At 45.8% G+C, this 19,391-nt stretch overlaps 1 protein-coding gene across 2 annotated transcripts in view; it reads right to left on the bottom strand.

Annotated features, from left to right (window-relative positions):
* LOC118397972 (protein tyrosine phosphatase type IVA 3-like) overlaps positions 1-19,391 on the bottom strand; it is a 69,103-nt gene that overhangs the window by 41,422 nt on the left and 8,290 nt on the right. The window contains exon 1 of one of the 2 annotated variants that reach the window (XM_052470028.1): positions 8,324-8,458. The exons of the other annotated variant lie outside the window; for it this stretch is intronic. The gene's annotated coding sequence lies outside the window, so the exon portion shown is untranslated. Of the gene's footprint in view, positions 1-8,323; positions 8,459-19,391 lie in introns of those variants that run through there. 2 annotated transcript variants of the gene reach the window in all.

The following is a 19,391-nucleotide window of genomic DNA, read 5'->3' as shown; positions in this document are numbered from 1 at the left end:
CTCACCACTGGTGTCCCCCAGGGCTCTGTTCTAGGCCCTCTCCTATTCTCGCTATACACCAAGTCACTTGGCTCTGTCATAACCTCACATGGTCTCTCCTATCATTGCTATGCAGACGATACACAATTAATCTTCTCCTTTCCCCCTTCTGATGACCAGGTGGCGAATCGCATCTCTGCATGTCTGGCAGACATATCAGTGTGGATGACGGATCACCACCTCAAGCTGAACCTCGGCAAGACGGAGCTGCTCTTCCTCCCGGGGAAGGACTGCCCGTTCCATGATCTCGCCATCACGGTTGACAACTCCATTGTGTCCTCCTCCCAGAGCGCTAAGAACCTTGGCGTGATCCTGGACAACACCCTGTCGTTCTCAACTAACATCAAGGCGGTGGCCCGTTCCTGTAGGTTCATGCTCTACAACATCCGCAGAGTACGACCCTGCCTCACACAGGGCGGCGCAGGTCCTAATCCAGGCACTTGTCATCTCCCGTCTGGATTACTGCAACTCGCTGTTGGCTGGGCTCCCTGCCTGTGCCATTAAACCCCTACAACTCATCCAGAACGCCGCAGCCCGTCTGGTGTTCAACCTTCCCAAGTTCTCTCACGTCACCCCGCTCCTCCGCTCTCTCCACTGGCTTCCAGTTGAAGCTCGCATCCGCTACAAGACCATGGTGCTTGCCTACGGAGCTGTGAGGGGAACGGCACCTCAGTACCTCCAGGCTCTGATCAGGCCCTACACCCAAACAAGGGCACTGCGTTCATCCACCTCTGGCCTGCTCGCCTCCCTACCACTGAGGAAGTACAGTTCCAGCTCAGCCCAGTCAAAACTGTTCGCTGCTCTGGCCCCCAATGGTGGAACAAACTCCCTCACGACGCCAGGACAGCGGAGTCAATCACCACCTTCCGGAGACACCTGAAACCCCACCTCTTTAAGGAATACCTAGGATAGGATAAAGTAATCCTTCTCACCCCCCCCCCTTAAAAGATTTAGATGCACTATTGTAAAGTGGCTGTTCCACTGGATGTCATAAGGTGAATGCACCAATTTGTAAGTCGCTCTGGATAAGAGCGTCTGCTAAATGACTTAAATGTAAATGTATGTAAATGTTAAATAATCTGTCTTGAATGGTGTGCCCCAAAGCTCTGTACTTGGTCCTCTCTTACGCACTATTTATATAAATGATTTAGACAAAAAATGTCCCAAATGCACAACTTCATTTTTATGCTGATGCTACTGTTATTTACTGTTGTCCCGCGTCTCTTACAAAAGCTTTCCAGAACATGCAAACTGCTTTTTATACAGTTCAACATACCTTGTGTCAATTGAAGCTTATCCTCAATACTGACAAAACTAAACTAATGGTGTTTTCTAATGCAAGAAATCTGAAACTTTCACCTATTACTACCTGTCAGGTCAAGGAGATTGAGGCCTCTCTTTTAAATTGCATATTCAACAACTTGCAAATGAATTGAAGCTGAAATTGGGATTTTATTTTAGGAATAAGGCCTATTTTCTTTTGAAGCCAGAAGGAGGCTAGTATCAGCTACATTTATGCCTTTACTAGACTCTATGGGGATATTTTATATATGAATGCTTCTGATCAGTGTTTGAGATCAATTGACACTCTTTACCATGGCACTTTGAGATTTATTTTAAACTGCAAAACCCTTACGCACCACTGCACTTTGTATACCAGAGTTGGCTGGCCTTCTCTAGTTACTCGTAAGCTCAGTCACTGGTATACTTGTATTTACAAAGCCATTTTGGGTTTACTACCTTTTTATTTGTGCATTTTTATTTTTCAGACATGTGGTGGGTACTCTCTTCGTTCGCTGGACTTCATCCTGCTAACTGTTCCAAATGTCCGAACTGAATTTGGTAAAATGGCTTTTATGTACTCTGCGCCATCGTCTTGGAACACCTTACAAAATACTTTTAAACTGGAAGAACTTGTCCCGATTGGTGTTTTTAAATCACTGATGAAGGATTTTGAGGCTGATTCCCTGACCTGTCAATGTTTTTAATTTGCTGTTTTATACTCTTGTGAATTCAAATGGTTTTTACTAGATTACTTGTAGTTTTTCATTTTTGTCTGTCTGTATTTTTTTTTGTAATGACTTGGTGCTGCCTATCTTGGCCAGGGCGCTCTTGAAAAAGAGATTTTAATCTCAATGAGCCCTTCCTGGTTAAATACAGATTTTTTTTATCTAAAAAAAAAAAAGGCAAGTAAATTGCAAACCTATTCTATACCACCCTGACAATCAAAACAGTAAAGTCCAACCCCATAATCTTAAAGTGAAGTGACAAACAGATTCTAGGTGGGTGAGCAGCACAGGGCATTGACTCAGCAGTTAAACAAACATAAACACACAATTACAGGCTGAGGTCCCTGAGGGTCCAATTCCCAGAAGTCAGTACAAGTGGGAGCTTTTGTGGAGCTTAATTGTGTGGTGCTGTGCTGTGTGTTTGTGCCGGTTAGACTCAAGGGTCACATGCAATCAACAGGAGAGAAAGCGAGAGGCAGGGATGTTGAGATCAGTAAATCTCAGGAGGTACAAGGTTGAGGGATGCACACATACACAACACGTGAACTGACTGGAAAAATGTAAGGATCCGATCGAATGGATCAAGGACTTTTGACACCGCTATACTAGAATGAGTTTGTTTTCATTCTATTACTATGGTTGACACACCAAGGGCAATTCCACATTTCACAAGTTTGGACATCACAGCACAGTAGATACAGTAAAGTACATTGCAGTAAAATACAGCACAGAACAATAGATTAGGGTAGAGTTCAGTACAGTGCAGTAGAGTAGAGTTCCGTACAGTACAGCACAGTAGGGTAGAGTTCAGTACAGTAGAGTTCATCAGACTGCAGTAGAGTACGGTAGAGTTCAGTATAGTGCAACTGAGTAGGGTAGAGTTCAGTATAGTAGAGTATAGTTCAGTACAGTGCAGTAGAGTAGGGTAGAGTTCAGTACAGTGCAGTAGAGTAGGGTAGAGTTCAGTAGAGTGCAGTAGAGTATAGTTCAGTATAGCGCAGTAGGGTAGAGTTCAGTACAGCGCAGCGCAGTGCAGTAGGGTAGAGTTCAGTACAGCACAGTAGGGTAGAGTACAGTACAGCACAGTAGGGTAGAGTACAGTACAGCACAGTAGGGTAGAGTACAGTACAGCACAGTAGGGTAGAGTACAGTACAGCACAGTAGGGTAGAGTACAGTACAGCACAGTAGGGTAGAGTACAGTACAGCGCAGCGCAGTAGGGTAGAGTTCAGTACAGCACAGTAGGGTAGAGTACAACACAGTAGGGTAGAGTTCAGTACAGCACAGTAGGGTAGAGTTCAGTACAGCGCAGCGCAGTAGGGTAGAGTTCAGTACAGCACAGTAGGGTAGAGTACAGTACAGCACAGTAGGGTAGAGTACAGTACAGCGCAGCGCAGTAGGGTAGAGTTCAGTACAGCACAGTAGGGTAGAGTTCAGTACAGCACAGTAGGGTAGAGTTCAGTACAGTGCAGTAGAGTAGGGTAGAGTTCAGTAGAGTGCAGTAGAGTAGGGTAGAGTTTGCGGACGACACAACAGTGGTAGGCTTGATTACCAACAACGACGAGACTGCCTACAGGGAGGAGGTGAGGGCCCTCGGAGTGTGGTGTCAGGAAAATAACCTCACACTCAATGTCAACAAAACTAAGGAGATGATTGTGGACTTCAGGAAACAGCAGAGGGAACACCCCCTATCCACATCGATGGAATAGTAGTGGAGAGGGTAGTAAGTTTTAAGTTCCTCGGCGTACACATCACAGACAAACTGAATTGGTCCACCCACACAGACAGCATCGTGAAGAAGGCGCAGCAGCGCCTCTTCAACCTCAGGAGGCTGAAGAAATTTGGCTTGTCACCAAAAGCACTCACAAACTTCTACAGATGCACAATCGAGAGCATCCTGTCGGGCTGTATCACCGCCTGGTACGGCAACTGCTCCGCCCACAACCGTAAGGCTCTTCAGAGGGTAGTGAGGTCTGTAAAACGCATCACCAGGGGGCAAACTACCTGCCCTCCAGGACACCTACACCACCCGATGTCACAGGAAGGCCATAAAGATCATCAAGGACAACAACCACCCGAGCCACTGCCTGTTCACCCCGCTATCATCCAGAAGGCGAGGTCAGTACAGGTGCATCAAAGCTGGGACCGAGAGACTGAAAAACAGCTTCGATCTCAAGGCCATCAGACTGTTAAACAGCCACCACTAACATTGAGTGGCTGCTGCCAACACACTGACTAAACTCCAGCCACTTTAATAATGGGAATTGATTGGAAATGTAAATTATATCACTAGCCACTTTAAACAATGCTACCTAATATAATGTTTACATACCCTACATTATTCATCTCATATGTATACGTATATACTGTACTCTATATCATCTACTGCATCCTTATGTAATACCTGTATCACTAGCCACTAACTATGCCACTTTGTTTACATACTCATCTCATATGTATATACTGCACTCAATACCATCTACTGTATCTTGCCTATGCCGCTCTGTACCATCACTCATTCATATATCTTTATGTACATATTCTTTATCCCCTTACACTTGTGTCTATAAGGTAGTAGTTTTGGAATTGTTAGCTAGATTACTTGTTGGTTATTACTGCATTGTCGGAACTAGAAGCACAAGCATTTCACTACACTCGCACTAACATCTGCTAACCATGTGTATGTGACAAATGAAATTTGATTTGATTTGATTTAGAGTTCAGTACAGTGCAGCGCAGTAGAGTAGGGTAGAGTTCAGTACAGCACAGTAGGGTAGAGTACAGTACAGCACAGTAGGGTAGAGTTCAGTACAGCACAGTAGGGTAGAGTACAGTACAGCACAGTAGGGTAGAGTACAGTACAGTAGGGTAGAGTACAGTACAGCACAGTAGGGTAGAGTACAGTACAGCACAGTAGGGCAGAGTACAGTACAGCACAGTAGGGTAGAGTACAGCGCAGCACAGTAGGGTAGAGTTCAGTACAGCACAGTAGGGTAGAGTACAGTACAGTAGGGTAGAGTTCAGTACAGCACAGTAGGGTAGAGTACAGTACAGCACAGTAGGGTAGAGTACAGTACAGCACAGTAGGGCAGAGTACAGTACAGCACAGTAGGGTAGAGTTCAGTACAGTACAGCACAGTAGGGTAGAGTACAGTACAGCACAGTAGGGTAGAGTACAGAACAGTATGGTAGAGTACAGTACAGCACAGTAGGGTACAGTACAGCACAGTAGGGTAGAGTTCATTACAGTGCAGTATAGTAGGGTAGAGTTCAGTACAGTAGGGTAGAGTTCAGTACAGTAGGGTAGAGTTCAGTACAGTAGGGTAGAGTTCAGTACAGTAGGGTAGAGTTCAGTACAGTAGGGTAGAGTTCAGTGCAGCCGAGTTCAGTACAGTGCAGTAGAGTAGGGTAGAGTAGAGTAGGGTAGAGTTCAGTACAGTGCAGTAGAGTATAGTTCAGTACAGTAAAGTAGGGTAGAGTACAGTACAGTGTAGTACAGTAGGGTATAGTTCAGTACAGTGCAGTAGTGTAGAGTACAGTGCAGTAGGGTAGAGTTCCATACAGTGCAGTAGTGTAGAGTGCAGTACAGTGCATTACAATGTACTGTACTGCGAGAGAGAGAGAGAGAGAGAGATTGCTGAACATAACAGTATGCGAGTGGAAGGGAGGACAGTAGCAGGTGACCCAATTGTGGTTTGTGACTATTATGATTTCCCATTATAGCCTTTTCAGTTGCAGTAATTCAGTTTGAGTTTTTGATAATTCCGCTACCAATTCAAATTTTAATCACAAAATGTATATCAGTAAAATCACTAACTAATTGTCAGGTCTATCATTAATAATGTTAATTCTAATAATTTACTTGTTAATTCTTCCTTTCTTTTTCAGCTTCAGACCAATGCCTACTTCTCACTTAAAACATTTTTTTTGTTTTTAAAATAGCCCAATTTGAAATGCTCTTATGAACTAGTTTTTGTTGGTACATGTTGGTTCTCATGGGTACTTTTTGACGGAAATGCCCCCCCCAACACTGGTTGAATCAACTTTGTTCCCATGTCATTCAATGGAATAGATGTTGAATTAACATCTGTGCCCAGTGGATGTCTATATGCTATTATAATATGGAGTGGCTGTCTCTTCAGAACAATTACCCAGCTCTTTTTTACACTGTCAATTTTTCGATCAGCTGTGGGCATCTGGGGCCTGGGTATGATGGAACTTAAAAATAAACTGGAAACCAGGGAGTGGAGGGTCGACTGCACACCTTTCAGGACCAACAAGGTTTGGGATGAGAGCCTATTTGCTATCCATCCTCAAGATGCCACCGGGCCCAACAGCCAACCCCGGATCAACATTGGGGGTTTCATGTGCATCCCTAGTGGCCGTGCACTCAGCACCCATGTCACGTTGTTGCAACGTGTCCCCTTGGAATTTGGAGATATTCATTTCTGCACCTTGGCGGTGGTCATAGAGGGGCCTGCCTGGAGGCCTCGGTTCAGGCTTGGTTCTCAGAAGTTTGAGGAGACTCAGACTTGGTGCATGGATGATCAAGTAGGTCGAGTTGCTATTTTGAAGAAGAAAAAAAAATGTACAAAAATATTTAACCTTTATTTAACTAGGCATGACAGTTAAGAACAAATTCTTATTTACAATGACGGTCTACCCTGGCCAAACCCTCCCCTAACCCAGACGGCGCTGGGCCAATTGTGCGCTGCCCTATGGGACTCCCGATCATGGCCTGTTGTGATACAGCCTAGGATCAAACCAGGGTCTGTCGTGATGCCGCTAGCAGTGCCTTAGACCGCTGCGCCACTCGGGAAATGCCAAGTCATTTCACTGTGCCAAGATGGTGGCCTCCTTAAAATTCTTCCGTTTATTATTATGGCGGTGACCTCTTCAAAGAATTATGGTTTAATCGTTGTGGAGACACAATTTGAGAGGTCAAGTGAGTGTAGCATCATGCAGCGGGGCGATGGTTGTGACTGAATGTGGCCTGTGTGTGTGTTTATGTGGGAGTTTTGTCCGTGTATGTGTCTCAGTGTGTTTTGTCTCAGTGTGTGTGTGTGTGTGTGTGTGTGTCTCAGTGTGTAACCTCCATGTCCAACAGGGCTGTTTTGACACCAGCCACTTCAGTGAAGCGATTTCCCTGAGTGGGGACCTGATGCTTTCTCGACTGAAACTGAACTAAAAATAAACCTGCCAGCTGCTTTCTGATGCATTTAGGCCAGTGGGTACAGAGAACCGAGGGCTGCACAGTATGACATAACATGGGAGAGTTGGGGAGAGAGGCTGTGTGTGTGTGTGTGTGTGTGTGTGTGTGTGTGTGTGTGTGTGTGTGTGTGTGTGTGTGTGTGTGTGTGTGTGTGTGTGTGTGTTGAAATTAAAGACGTGCTTCATGAATTTTGGGCCATCCACTGACCACTGCCATTTGAAAATTAAGAAGGCAGGCCATACTAAATTAGGAAATAAAAATGATTGGCATGGAAATGGATACTGATATGGAGGGGGAAATTAAATTAGTTGCAACAAATTGATTTATCAACATACCTAACTAATGTCCTACAGTAACCAACACAGACTACCAAAACGAGAATCACAGCATATCAATCGTTCCAATAAGAGTAACAATCAAACTTCAAATGCATGAAATAGGTCTGCTACAACAAGCTTCACATTGTAACACTGTTGTCATGGTAGCAGGGTAACACACAACACAGCAATGGGGTGAGAATATCCTATACATTCATGAAGATGTTGCCGCCAACTTCAAAGCAGCACCATTCCACTAAGGGTTAAAGGTCGCAACCGGAGGTGCCCAAACAGAAGAAGCAGTAGAGCAGCAGCTGAGAGCCCTTACCCAGAAGTCAGTGCTTCAGAAGGTGTCAATGCCACCCCCCCTCCCAGATGTCATTAGCAGAAATATTTCACACATCCACCTAGAGGAATGCAGGTGGCCTCTAAACCATTTCAAACCAGCGTCACATCTATAGGCCTGAAACGTCAGCATACGTGTGAAGGTTTACAACCGACCTGGGAGCTCCATGTACAGAGTGTGACTTGTTTGGGTCGTGTCCAGAGGGGAGAGAACATTATGAAACTGGAGGTAGACTACCTGAATTTATCCATTATGAACACACACATTTTCCAGTTCTGTTGCAAAATGTTCCGCTACGGTGTGCCCTGCTGAACACGACCCTGAACTGAGGTGAACTACACCATAAAACTCTTTATGCAGCCAGTCACATATTAGGGGTTAGCATTTTGAGTCGTATTTACCAGTTGGGGGAGTGCGGGAGCTTTGATTTTCATTGCCTCAACATGGCTCCTGAAGTCCCTCGTGCGACATTTACATAACTTGATCCCTGACCTTTGAGTGGAACCTTTCCCGACCGAGGCTGGGCCTCCACTGGCTGTCATCACGAGGGCAACAAAAGAGACATCTGTCATCGATCAACAGCACACAGAACTGGAGCAAAACTCCAGGCATGGTATGTCCATGTCCTGAACACATGAACACAACCTTTCCTCCATGCGAAAGTGAGTAGGTCAGCAAGCAACCCACGGTGAAAAACATTAGCCATAATGACTGAATACATTATCAAAGTACTGATGGCTCCAAACACTGATCTTCAGTCAGTTTTGCATTCCCCCACCTAATGGTTATGGTTAGGCAACAAAGCAACTTTCACACAACTTTTGTTGCAGTTGCAGGTTGCAAGTGACATCTCAAGCAACTGTGCTGATACAGGAAGGAACTGAAGCACTATTTCAATGGCATGCAACATCCAATCAAAATGAAGCTGCTTTTGTCATTTAATTCCATATGGTTTTGGAATTCTCAATAGCAATGTCATCTGCTGCATTACATCGTGATTTCACAAAGTATGGGATTTTAATGAATAAATCCTTTATCGTCCCATAGGTACATTTGCTTGGCAACCTTACATGCATTTGTTCCAGACATACATATCACATCGGACCCCAGTAAGACTAGCTGTCGCCATTGGCGTTATTGGCACCTGATCCTAATAAATCAAAATAAATCACAAGACACTTCACTTAGCCTATACACAACATACACCAAATGTACAAAACATTAGGAACACCTGCTCTTTCCATGATATGGACTGAGCAGGTGAATCCAGGTGAAAGATATGATCCCTTATTGATGTCACTTGTTAAATCCACTTCAATCAGTGTAGATGAAGGGGAGGAGACAGGTTAAAGAAGGATGTTTAAGCCCTGAGACACAAATTGTGTATGTGTGCCATTCAGAGGGTGAATGGCCAAGACACATTTTCTTTTTATTCAAGAATGTGCCACCACCCAAAGGACATCCAGCCAACTTGACAACTGTGGAAAGCATTGGCGTCAACATGGGCCAGCATCCCTGTTGAACAGTTTCGACACCTTGTAGAGTCCAAATTAAAGCAGTTCTGAGGGCAAAAGTGGGGGTGCAACTCAATATTAGGAAGGTATTCCTAATGTCTGGTATACTCAGTGTACAGGAACCTGTTGCTGATTGATATGAGGGGTAAACTCTGTGCATAAGATAATTTGTACCCCAACCTAATGATAGACTGCTAGTGTCTGGGGTTCAATGCTCTGCTTCGCTCTCTGATCAGCTCTGTATTATTGGGAGGAAATGGATTCATCATGATTTCCATCCTCCCCCATTCTCACAATCAATGAACCAGACCCCGGGTCTACTGTGACACACACACATGAGGAAGGGAGAAAGGACAGGAGACAGGCCCTAGGACCAGTGTGTCTGGGCTGGCTCAGCTTGGTTGCCTACTGTGGTATCCCTGTGTTGTTCATCATTCTGGTGGTTGGCAAGGGAAAATAAAACATTTCACTTTTTTCTGGTAAATACAGTTCCTAGAGATTATACATATGCTTTTGTTGACAGGAAGAAAAAAAATGTAGGTGAAGCCGGCTATATTGAGATATGGTTATTTTCCGTTGCTAACCACCAGAACCATGCACAACACTGGGAGTTCGACCAATGCACACACTCCAGATGTTGTGTCCCAAAGCTAAGGCCCTTTATGGAGATTGTCTGTGACCTGCTGCGAGGGAGGCAATGGGTGTGTCCAAATAATCTCTCCTTCCTCCTGAAGTGTGCACTCGTTCACTGATCCCCACAAATGTAAAAGCATTGGATTGGTGTTGGAATGGGCTAGAGGGAGTTTCCATATACCAGTCATTTCCTTTTAAATCCATGAAGGGAAGTGAACAAGTGCACACTTCAGGAGAAAGATCATTTGTACGCACCCCTGTTGTGTGGGTGTTAGTGGCTTCTACAGACAGGAGTGAGTTTTTAGAAACCACTACTTTACAGCAAGGATCCACTTAACCTAATTTAACCTAATTTATCCTTTCACTTCTGACACTGCATCCTAGCAGTCAAGGGGGAAAAAATATACTACCACAATCTAGGCCAATCTACTCCTTCCACCCAAAACATCCTAATGTGAGTAACTAGACATAATTCAAAGGTGACTGATATTACACAACGCTTAGGAGGATAAAAAAAACCTAATCAGATGTTATTGGTCACATATTTAGCAGATGTTATTGCAGGTGTAGCTAAATGCTTGAGTTCCTAGCTCCAACAGCGCAGCAATATCGCACAAATTCACAAATCTAAAAGTAAAAGAATGGAATTAAGAAATATATAAATACTAGGATGAGCAATGTCGGAATGGCATTGACTAAAATACAGTAGAATACAGAATTTACATACAGTTGAAGTTGGAAGTTTACATACACTTAGGTTGGAGTCATTAAAACTCATTTTTCAACCACTCCACAAATTTTTGTTAACAAACTATAGTTTTGCAAGTCGGTTAGGACATCTACTTTGTGCATGACAAGTAATTTTTCCAACAATTGATCGTACTTTTTGGAGAAATGTCCTCTGGTCTGATGAAACAAAAATAGAACTGTTTGACCATAATGACCATCGTTATGTTTGGAGGAAAAAGGGGGAAGCGTGCAAGCCGAAGAACACCATCCCAACCGTGAAGCAAGGGGGTGGCAGCATCATGTTGTGGGGGTGCTTTGCTTCAGGAGGGACTAGTGCCATTCACAAAATAGATGACATCATGGGGCAGGGAAATTATGTGGATGTATTGAAGCAACATCTCAAGACATCAGTCAGGAAGTTCAAGCTTGGTCGCAAATGGGTCTTTCAAATTGACAATGACCCCAAGCATACATCCAAAGTTGTGGCAAAATGGCTTAAGGACAACAAAGTCCAGGTATTGGAGTGGCCATCACAAAGCCCTGACCTCAGTCCTATAGAAAATGTTTGGGCAGAACTGGAAAAGCGTGTGCGAGCAAGGAGGCCTACAAACCCGAGTCAGTTACACCAGCTCTGTCAGGAGGAATGGGCCCAAATTTATCCAACCTATTGTGGGAAGCTTGTGGAAGGCTACCCGAAACGTTTGATCCAAGTTAAACAATTTAAAGGCAATGCTACCAAATACTAATTGAGTGTATGTAAACTTCTGACCCACTGGGAATGTGAAGAAATAAATCACTCTCGACCATTATTCTGACATTTCACATTAAAATAAAATGGTGATCCTAACTGACCTAAGACAGGGAATTTTTACTAGAATTAAATGTCAGGAATTGTGAAAAACTTAGTGTAAATGTATTTGGCTAAGGTGTATGTAAACTTCCGACTTCAATTATATGGCATGAGTAAACATTATTAAAGTGACCAGTGATTCCATGTCTATGTACATAAGGCATCAGCCTCTAAGGTGCAGGGTTGAGTAACCCTGAGATTTTAAAACCATGACTAGAGAGAGACTGTCAACAAATACAGCAAAGAGATGCTGTTTCTGAGTGAGTTCGTGTTTAAGTTCTTACTCAGCACTGTCAACACTTATAATCCATAAAATGTGTGTTCGTCCTATTTCCACTCAGCGCTACAAGAAGCAGTGCAGCAGTAATGAACGAGTAGGAAAGTGTATCTGTTGGCTTGCGTTGTTATTATTAGCAGCTTGGGTCTATTTTAATAGCAAGGAATATTTCATTTTCTCTGGTGATAGGAGTAACAACAACAATTTTTGCATGCAGGAGAAATAATGCGGTGCGACACGAGTTTCGCCATCAGGTGGGAGACGGTGTCCTTTTTGGTCAGTGTCAGTGGAGGAATGGGAGAGCAGAGGGATGTTGAGAGATGGACCCTCAGTCTGCTGTTCTCCCCCTCCACTGAGACTGACCAGATGCAGGCACCATCAGCCCAGTAAATAAAAAGCTAATTATTTAAAATATATGTTCACTCAGCTGTGCCTCACAAGTAATACAACAATGGATCTATCACCAGTGTGATCATATAGCCTACCTCACATTTTGAAACAATTGCATTGGCAGGTAAATTCAACCAGTGTGCGGTGGTAATGTATTGGGCCTATAGCTTACTGCACAAACCTCATTGCTACAGTACTGTTTTTAATTGGTTAATGTTGCAACGGCTAACATTTGTTTAAGTCATATTAATAAAAAATCTGAGCAGTAGATCTCGGCCTGCATTTTGACTCAGAAAGTGATCTTGACTCAGAAAAGGTTGGTGACCACTGGCCTAGTGGTTAGAGCGTTGGGCCAGTAACCGAAAGGTTTCTGGATCGAATCCCCGAGCCGACAAGGTAAGAATCTGTCGTTATGCCCCTGAACAAGGCAGTTAAACTACTGTTCCTCAGTAGGCTGTCATTGTAAATAAGATTTTGTTCTTAACTGACTTGCCTTGTTAAATGAAGGTTAAAAATAAATGTTTAAAAATGGAACATTAGCGAGTAATATACTCTGAAGCAGTGGATGGTGTGCACGCCTCGAGTTGGACTAGAAGTCCACTGTGACGATGTGCGCTGAGAGTCGAGAAGCAAGTTCAGGGAGTGAGTGTTTTAATAAATAAAATGCAACATAATACAAAACAAGAAACACTAACAGATATGAAACAGAAACACGAACAGACATGAAACAGAAACAGTAACGCCTGGGGAAGGAACCAAAAGGAGTGAAATATATAAGGAAAGTAATCAGGGAAGGGATGGAGTCCAGGTGAGTCTGATGACGCGCAGGTGCTCGTAACGATGGTGACAAGTGTGCGCCATAATGAGCAGCCTGGTGACCAAAAGGCCAGAGAGGGAGCACAAGTGACAGTACCCCCTCCCCGACACGCAGCTCCAGCCGCTGGAAGCCGACCAAAATGACGATCCCGGGGATCAGGAGCAGACACCTCTGCAGAGGCGCTGGAAACCTGTCAATCTGGCTGAGACGCAGGAGCATGGCGACCTAGAGCGCCAGAGACAGAGCATACCTGACGTTACCCCCTACCCGGCGCGTTCGGCTCCAGCCGCAGGACGCCAACCCAAGGGATGATCCATGGGAACCAGGCGGCTGCTGAGTATGCGCTTACCTTCCAGTGGTTGGAATGATCTGGCACTCAGCACGTTATTTAGAAGGGGTCTGCGCGGGGAGGACAACCTGACATCTCCCAGACGATCAATGAACAAGGTGACCTTCTTCGTCAACACCATGATCAGCTGGCTCAACTGGGGACGGCCATGAAAGAGGTTCTTCACAGTCTACAACGTTTCAACAGCGGAGGATATTCTAGAGCCAGTCTACCCAAAGAGTCAGCGGAGGATATTCTAGAGCCAGTCTACCCAAAGAGTCAGCGAAGGATATTCTAGAGCCAGTCTACCCAACGAGTCAGCACACCAGCCCATTCAGCAACCTGCTCAGGTCGGCGATGCCTGTTTATCCCTCCCGGAGAAATGTGACAGGACACCATCCAAATGCCGTGGCTTCCTCCATCAGTGCTCCCTCTATTTCGCACATCAGATGGGAGCCCCCACCCCCGAGAGGTCTAAGGTTGCCGTGGCTTTTTCTCTGCTGACTGGGCGGGCATTGGAATGGGCTACGGCCGTCTGGAAGAGAGGAGGAGCTCGAGTCTTATCTGGGGTTCGTGGCTCTGTTTAAATGTATTTTCGATCATCCTTCGGAGGGCAGAGTTGGAGGTGAGAGTCTGCTTCAGCTCTAGCAGCGGAATCAGATGGCTGCTGAGTATGTGCTTACCTTCCAGTGGATGGAATGAGCTGGCGTTCAGCACGTTATTTAGAAAAGGTCTGCCCGAGGAGGTCAAGATGGAACTGGCCTGCCGAGATGACAACCTCACCCTGGACACACTTGTTGGGATGACAACCTCACCCTGGACGCACTCGTTGGGATGACAACCTCACCCTGGATGCACTCGTTGGGATGACAACCTCACCCTGGACGCACTCGTTGGGATGACAACCTCACCCTGGACACACTCATTGGGATGACAACCTCCCCCTGGACACACTCATTGGGATGACAACCTCACCCTGGACACACTCATTGGGATGACAACCTCCCCCTGGACACACTCATTGGGATGGCCCTCTGTCTGGATAACCTCCTCCGGGAGCGTCGGCATCTACATAACTTCTCCCTCCTTCGGCGGGTGTTCGGGATCAGAGCCTGAACCCATGGGGGTAGCGGTTATGCGCCTTCTCGCTATGGAACGACGCAGACGGATACAGATGGGGCATTATCTGTACTGTGGCCAGGGAGGACACAAGCGCCAGCCGTGTCCGTTACTTCAGAATCAGGGGTCCACTAGAACAGAGGGATGGTCACGTGATGTTACATCACCTGGACCAGGAGTGAATATTCCCTCTACTGCTCTTCCTGTTAAACTTTTTAGTACCCATCACTCTGACTGACTGTCCCTCATGCCCTGTGTCCACAGATGTAGTGGATTCCGACGTCGCGGGGAACAGACCCTTGCCTCCTCTCTCAATATTACTACCTACCCGCTCTCCTCTCCTTTTCCAGTTCAAGGTCTCGACTGTCGTCCTCTAGGATCCAGAACCATCACACATCACCCAACCACTGACCCTCACCGTGGAGCCAAATCACCAGGAAAACATCCCCTTCTTCATCTCCAGTACACCCGTTCACAAGATCATCCTCAGCCTACCTTGGTTTCAGAGGCATGACCCTACCATCTCATGGTCGAGGATGAGAATCACTGACTGGTCACCTGAATGCCGGAAGACCTGCTTTCCTGTCCCCTGTGGTTCCACGTTTGTTGAGAGTCCTCTGGTTGCCCTCCAGCCCAACATCCCGGAGGAATATCAGGATCTAAGGGAGGTATTCTCTATGCTACCGGTCTCCCTCCTCATCGCCCCTGGGACTGTGCCATCGACCTGTTTTCCAGTGCTACACCTCCGAGCAGACACATCTACCCTCTGTCTGTGGCTGAGACCCAGGCCATGGAGGACGACATTCAAGAGGCGTTATTCTGTGACGATGTGCGCTGAGAGTCGGGAAGCAAGTTCAGAGAGTGAGTGTTTTAATAAATAAACGCAACATAATACAAAACAAGAAACACGAACAACACACAGACATGAAACAGAAAAAATAACACCTGGGGAAGGAACTGAAGGGAGGGACATATATAGGGAAGGTGATCAGGGAAGTGATGGAGTCCAGGTGAGTCTGATTAGGTGCGCGTAAGTAACGATGGTGACAGGTGTGCGCCATAATGAGCAGCCTGATGACCTAGAGGCCGGGGAGGGAGCACACGTGACATCCATTCCGAATACCTCTTCTCCATATCTTGGAGCAGCCTCTGGGATAAGTCCAATTGCCCTGGAGGGGTACGAACAAAGGATCCAATTGGGGAAAGTCGTATTGCTGGTCATACTGCTGGTGATATCCAAAAGTTATTTCCGGCTGTACACTACTGGTCAAAGGTTTTAGAACACCTACTCATTCAAGGGTTTTTCTTTATTTTTACTAGACATCCAAACTATGAAATCACACATATGGAATCATGTAGTAACCAAAAAAAGTGAGGTGGGGGAGGGATAGCTCTTGAAAGAGTAGGTGTTCTAAAACTTTAGAACAGTAGTCTATGTAATAACATAAAAAACATTCTGAGCTAATAATGTAATACTGCAAAGTTGCTTAGGAGCTAGAAGCAGAGCTGCCATGTCTGTCAGCGCCATCTTCTTAGTAGCTATAGCCTAGTGGCTTTCTGTTTTTTCCAAGTGCCTCAGACGCCACAGGACCACATATTAAAACCTCTACTTGGCATTTGTCACCAATGCCAGCCGGGCGTTTTCAGACAGAACACCCCACAATGACTAGGTGTGTGTTACTGTTAAGCAGGGGGGCTTTGGGTGTCTAGGTGGCACAGTGAATCATTCTGTGTGTGTATGTGTGTGTGTGTAATTCCTGCGTTACGTAGAGTCTGAGGAAAACAGGTCAGTCAGGCTGAGTCGTGACTAAACACAGACACCAGGAGTCCCTCCCGTTCCCTCCCTCTACCAATGTCGCTCTCGTTTCCCTGAATTGTAATTTAGTCAGCTATTACAGAATTGTCTGTCAAACAGATTTCTCTGACAGTGCTCACGACAAACGCTCACAGCAGCTCCTCTGGGTCCAATCACAGCCGCAAGCAGTGCATCTTTACAGCCCTGAACCAACTCTGTTGAAGTTTCCCCTATGTACAGATCTAGGATCAGCTTCCCCTCCTCCAATCGTAACCTAAACCATTAGAGGAGAAAACGCTAAACTGACTCCAGATCAGCGTCTGCGGGCCACTTCAGCCTACACTAGTCATATCACTTTGCTTGAGGGCTCTGAGAAGAGGGAATTCAAATCAAACTCAAATTAGAGGATGGGTGTTTAAAGACCACTCATTTATCACAACAACATACTGAATGCAGGTGCTATGTTCTGGAGAAAACACACCACATTAAAAGTCAGTCCGTTTGCTGTCTGTTCGCTTGCTGTCTGCGCGGTGTGTTATAGTGACCGCCTGTGGGAAACAGACAGACATCATTTGCGCCCGTTTCTACATATAGAATCGGTTTGCAAATTAGTGCTGGCACTTGAACAGAGGTGCCTAACAGCCTGGCCGTGCCTTTTGGTTAAGTAAACATTGGCTATAGGCCTTTAAATTAACAAATTTACATGTAGTGTACATGGTGAACGTCCATCACAGTCACTAACTGTTGTTCTCCACAGATAAATCTGACCCGATTCCAGTCATTGTTTTGAATCAAGATTGTTTTTAACCTTGTGTTCACTTGACTGTGAACTGTGTCAAAGCCAAGGCTATTGATGCAGAAGAACAGGTCCAGAGTTACAGGCAGACACACACACTATACTCAACAACTGCAGAGCACCACTTCCCCTAGCTTTAGATAGATAGATAGATAGATAGATAGATAGATAGATAGATAGATAGATAGATAGATAGATAGAGTGAGAGAGTGAGAGAGAGATAATGGATGGACTGAAAGCAAGGAGGATGGAAAATAGATTATAGGAAGAGGGAGAAAGAGACGGATTGAGAGTGAGATCATTCCAGAATATGAAAGAAATTGAGAGGGAGCGAGAGAGATCAGAGAAAGGAAAGACAGTGAAAGAGATTAGCTAAATGGAGGCTAGAATGAAAGGGCTGGGGATTTGGCAACAAGAGATTTCTCTCTCTCTCTGTATGTATTTTTATTTGACATTATAAAATCTATTTTTCCCCTAGTTGCTCTGGGAGTCAGAATTCCCACAGCTATCAGTAGGTCAGGACTATCCCATCGTGGTTTTGATGAGTCCCCCCCCATGTTGTCAGTAATGGGTCAACTGTGCGCTAAGGAAAGTCCTGGTAGTTGAACTTCTTCGCTCAAGTGTTCAAGCTACACTAAGAGCTGCTCAGGCTTCTCTGGGATCGCCTCGTCACACACCATCGCAGAGGGATCGCCTCATCACACACCAAAATTGTCCGACTCCACTCACTTGCTCCGGCTTTGGGCAACACCACAGCTTTGATTCAGAAACCAAAGGAAGTGGCTCACATTCTGGCTGTGTGTTCAAAGGGATATTCCCATTCCCTGCAGCTGGATGATTTCAAATGACACACATAAAGCTAGGCTAATGTCACAGAGCTTCCTGTTTCAGATAGTCACAGCCGGTGCCCCAATCTGCATAGAAAACACCATGCCTGCACGAGGGCTCATAGGGCACTGGTCAAATGTAGTGCACTATATAGGGAATAGGGTGACATATGGGATGCGCAACATGAGAGAGAGGAAAGACCAGGGAGAGAAAACCTACCCCCATCCTCACCCCACTTCTCTGCCATACAAATATGTATGTATTCGGCTTCCTTAAAGTTGGAGTTCAGTGCAGTACATTAAAGTACAGTTAATGAAAAGTAAAGTACAATAAACCCTAAACCTAACCCTAAACTCTACAGTACTGTATTGTACTGACCTATACTCTACTTTACTGTGCTCTACTGTACTATCCAAACTTCTATGATAAGTTTAGATTCGTACTGACCAAATTTGAACTACTTTTCAAAGAGAGAGCGAGAGAGAAAGGGGGAAAGAGAGAGGGAGAGAGAGAGAGACAGGGGGAGAGAGAGAGAGAGAGAGGGGGAGAGAGAGAGAGAGAGAGGGGGAGAGAGAGAGAGAGAGAGAGAGAGAGAGAGAGAGGGAGAGAGAGAGAGAGAGAGAGAGAGAGACAGGGAGAGAGAGAGAGAGAGAGAGACAGGGAGAGAGAGAGGGAGAGAGAGAGAGAGAGAGAGAGAGAGACAGGGGAGAGAGAGAGAGAGAGAGAGAGAGAGAGAGAGAGAGACAGAGGGGAGAGAGACAGGGGAGAGACAGAGGGGGGGAGAGAGAGAGAGAGACAGGGGGAGAGAGAGAGAGAGACAGGGGGAGAGAGACAGAGAGACAGGGAGAGAGAGAGGAGAGAGAGAGAGAGAGACAGGGAGAGAGAGAGAGAGAGACAGGGGGAGAGAGAGAGAGAGAGAGGGGGAGACAGGGGGAGAGAGAGAGAGACAGGGAGAGAGAGAGAGAGAGACAGGGAGAGAGAGAGAGAGACAGGGGAGAGAGAGAGAGAGAGAGAGGGAGAGAGAGAGAGAGAGAGAGAGAGAGAGAGAGAGAGAGTGAGAGAGACAGGGAGAGAGAGAGAGAGAGAGAGAGAGAGAGAGAGAGAGAGAGAGAGAGAGAGAGAGAGAGAGAGACAGGGGAGAGAGAGAGAGAGAGAGGGGAGAGAGAGAGAGAGAGAGAGAGAGAGGGGAGGGAGAGAGAGGGGGAGACAGGGGAAAGAGAGAGAGACAGAGGGGGAGAGAGAGAGAGGGGGAGAGAGAGAGAGAGGGAGAGAGAGAGAGAGAGAGAGGGAGAGACAGGGGAAAGAGAGAGAGACAGAGGGGGAAAGAGAGAGAGAGACAGGGGAGAGAGAGAGAGAGACAGGGGGAGAGAGAGAGAGAGAGACAGGGGGAGAG

The sequence above is a fragment of the Oncorhynchus keta genome, chromosome 19, assembly GCF_023373465.1.
Source record: "Oncorhynchus keta strain PuntledgeMale-10-30-2019 chromosome 19, Oket_V2, whole genome shotgun sequence".
Taxonomy (NCBI): Eukaryota; Metazoa; Chordata; class Actinopteri; order Salmoniformes; family Salmonidae; genus Oncorhynchus; species Oncorhynchus keta.
This window is presented reverse-complemented; position numbering and strand designations above follow the sequence as displayed.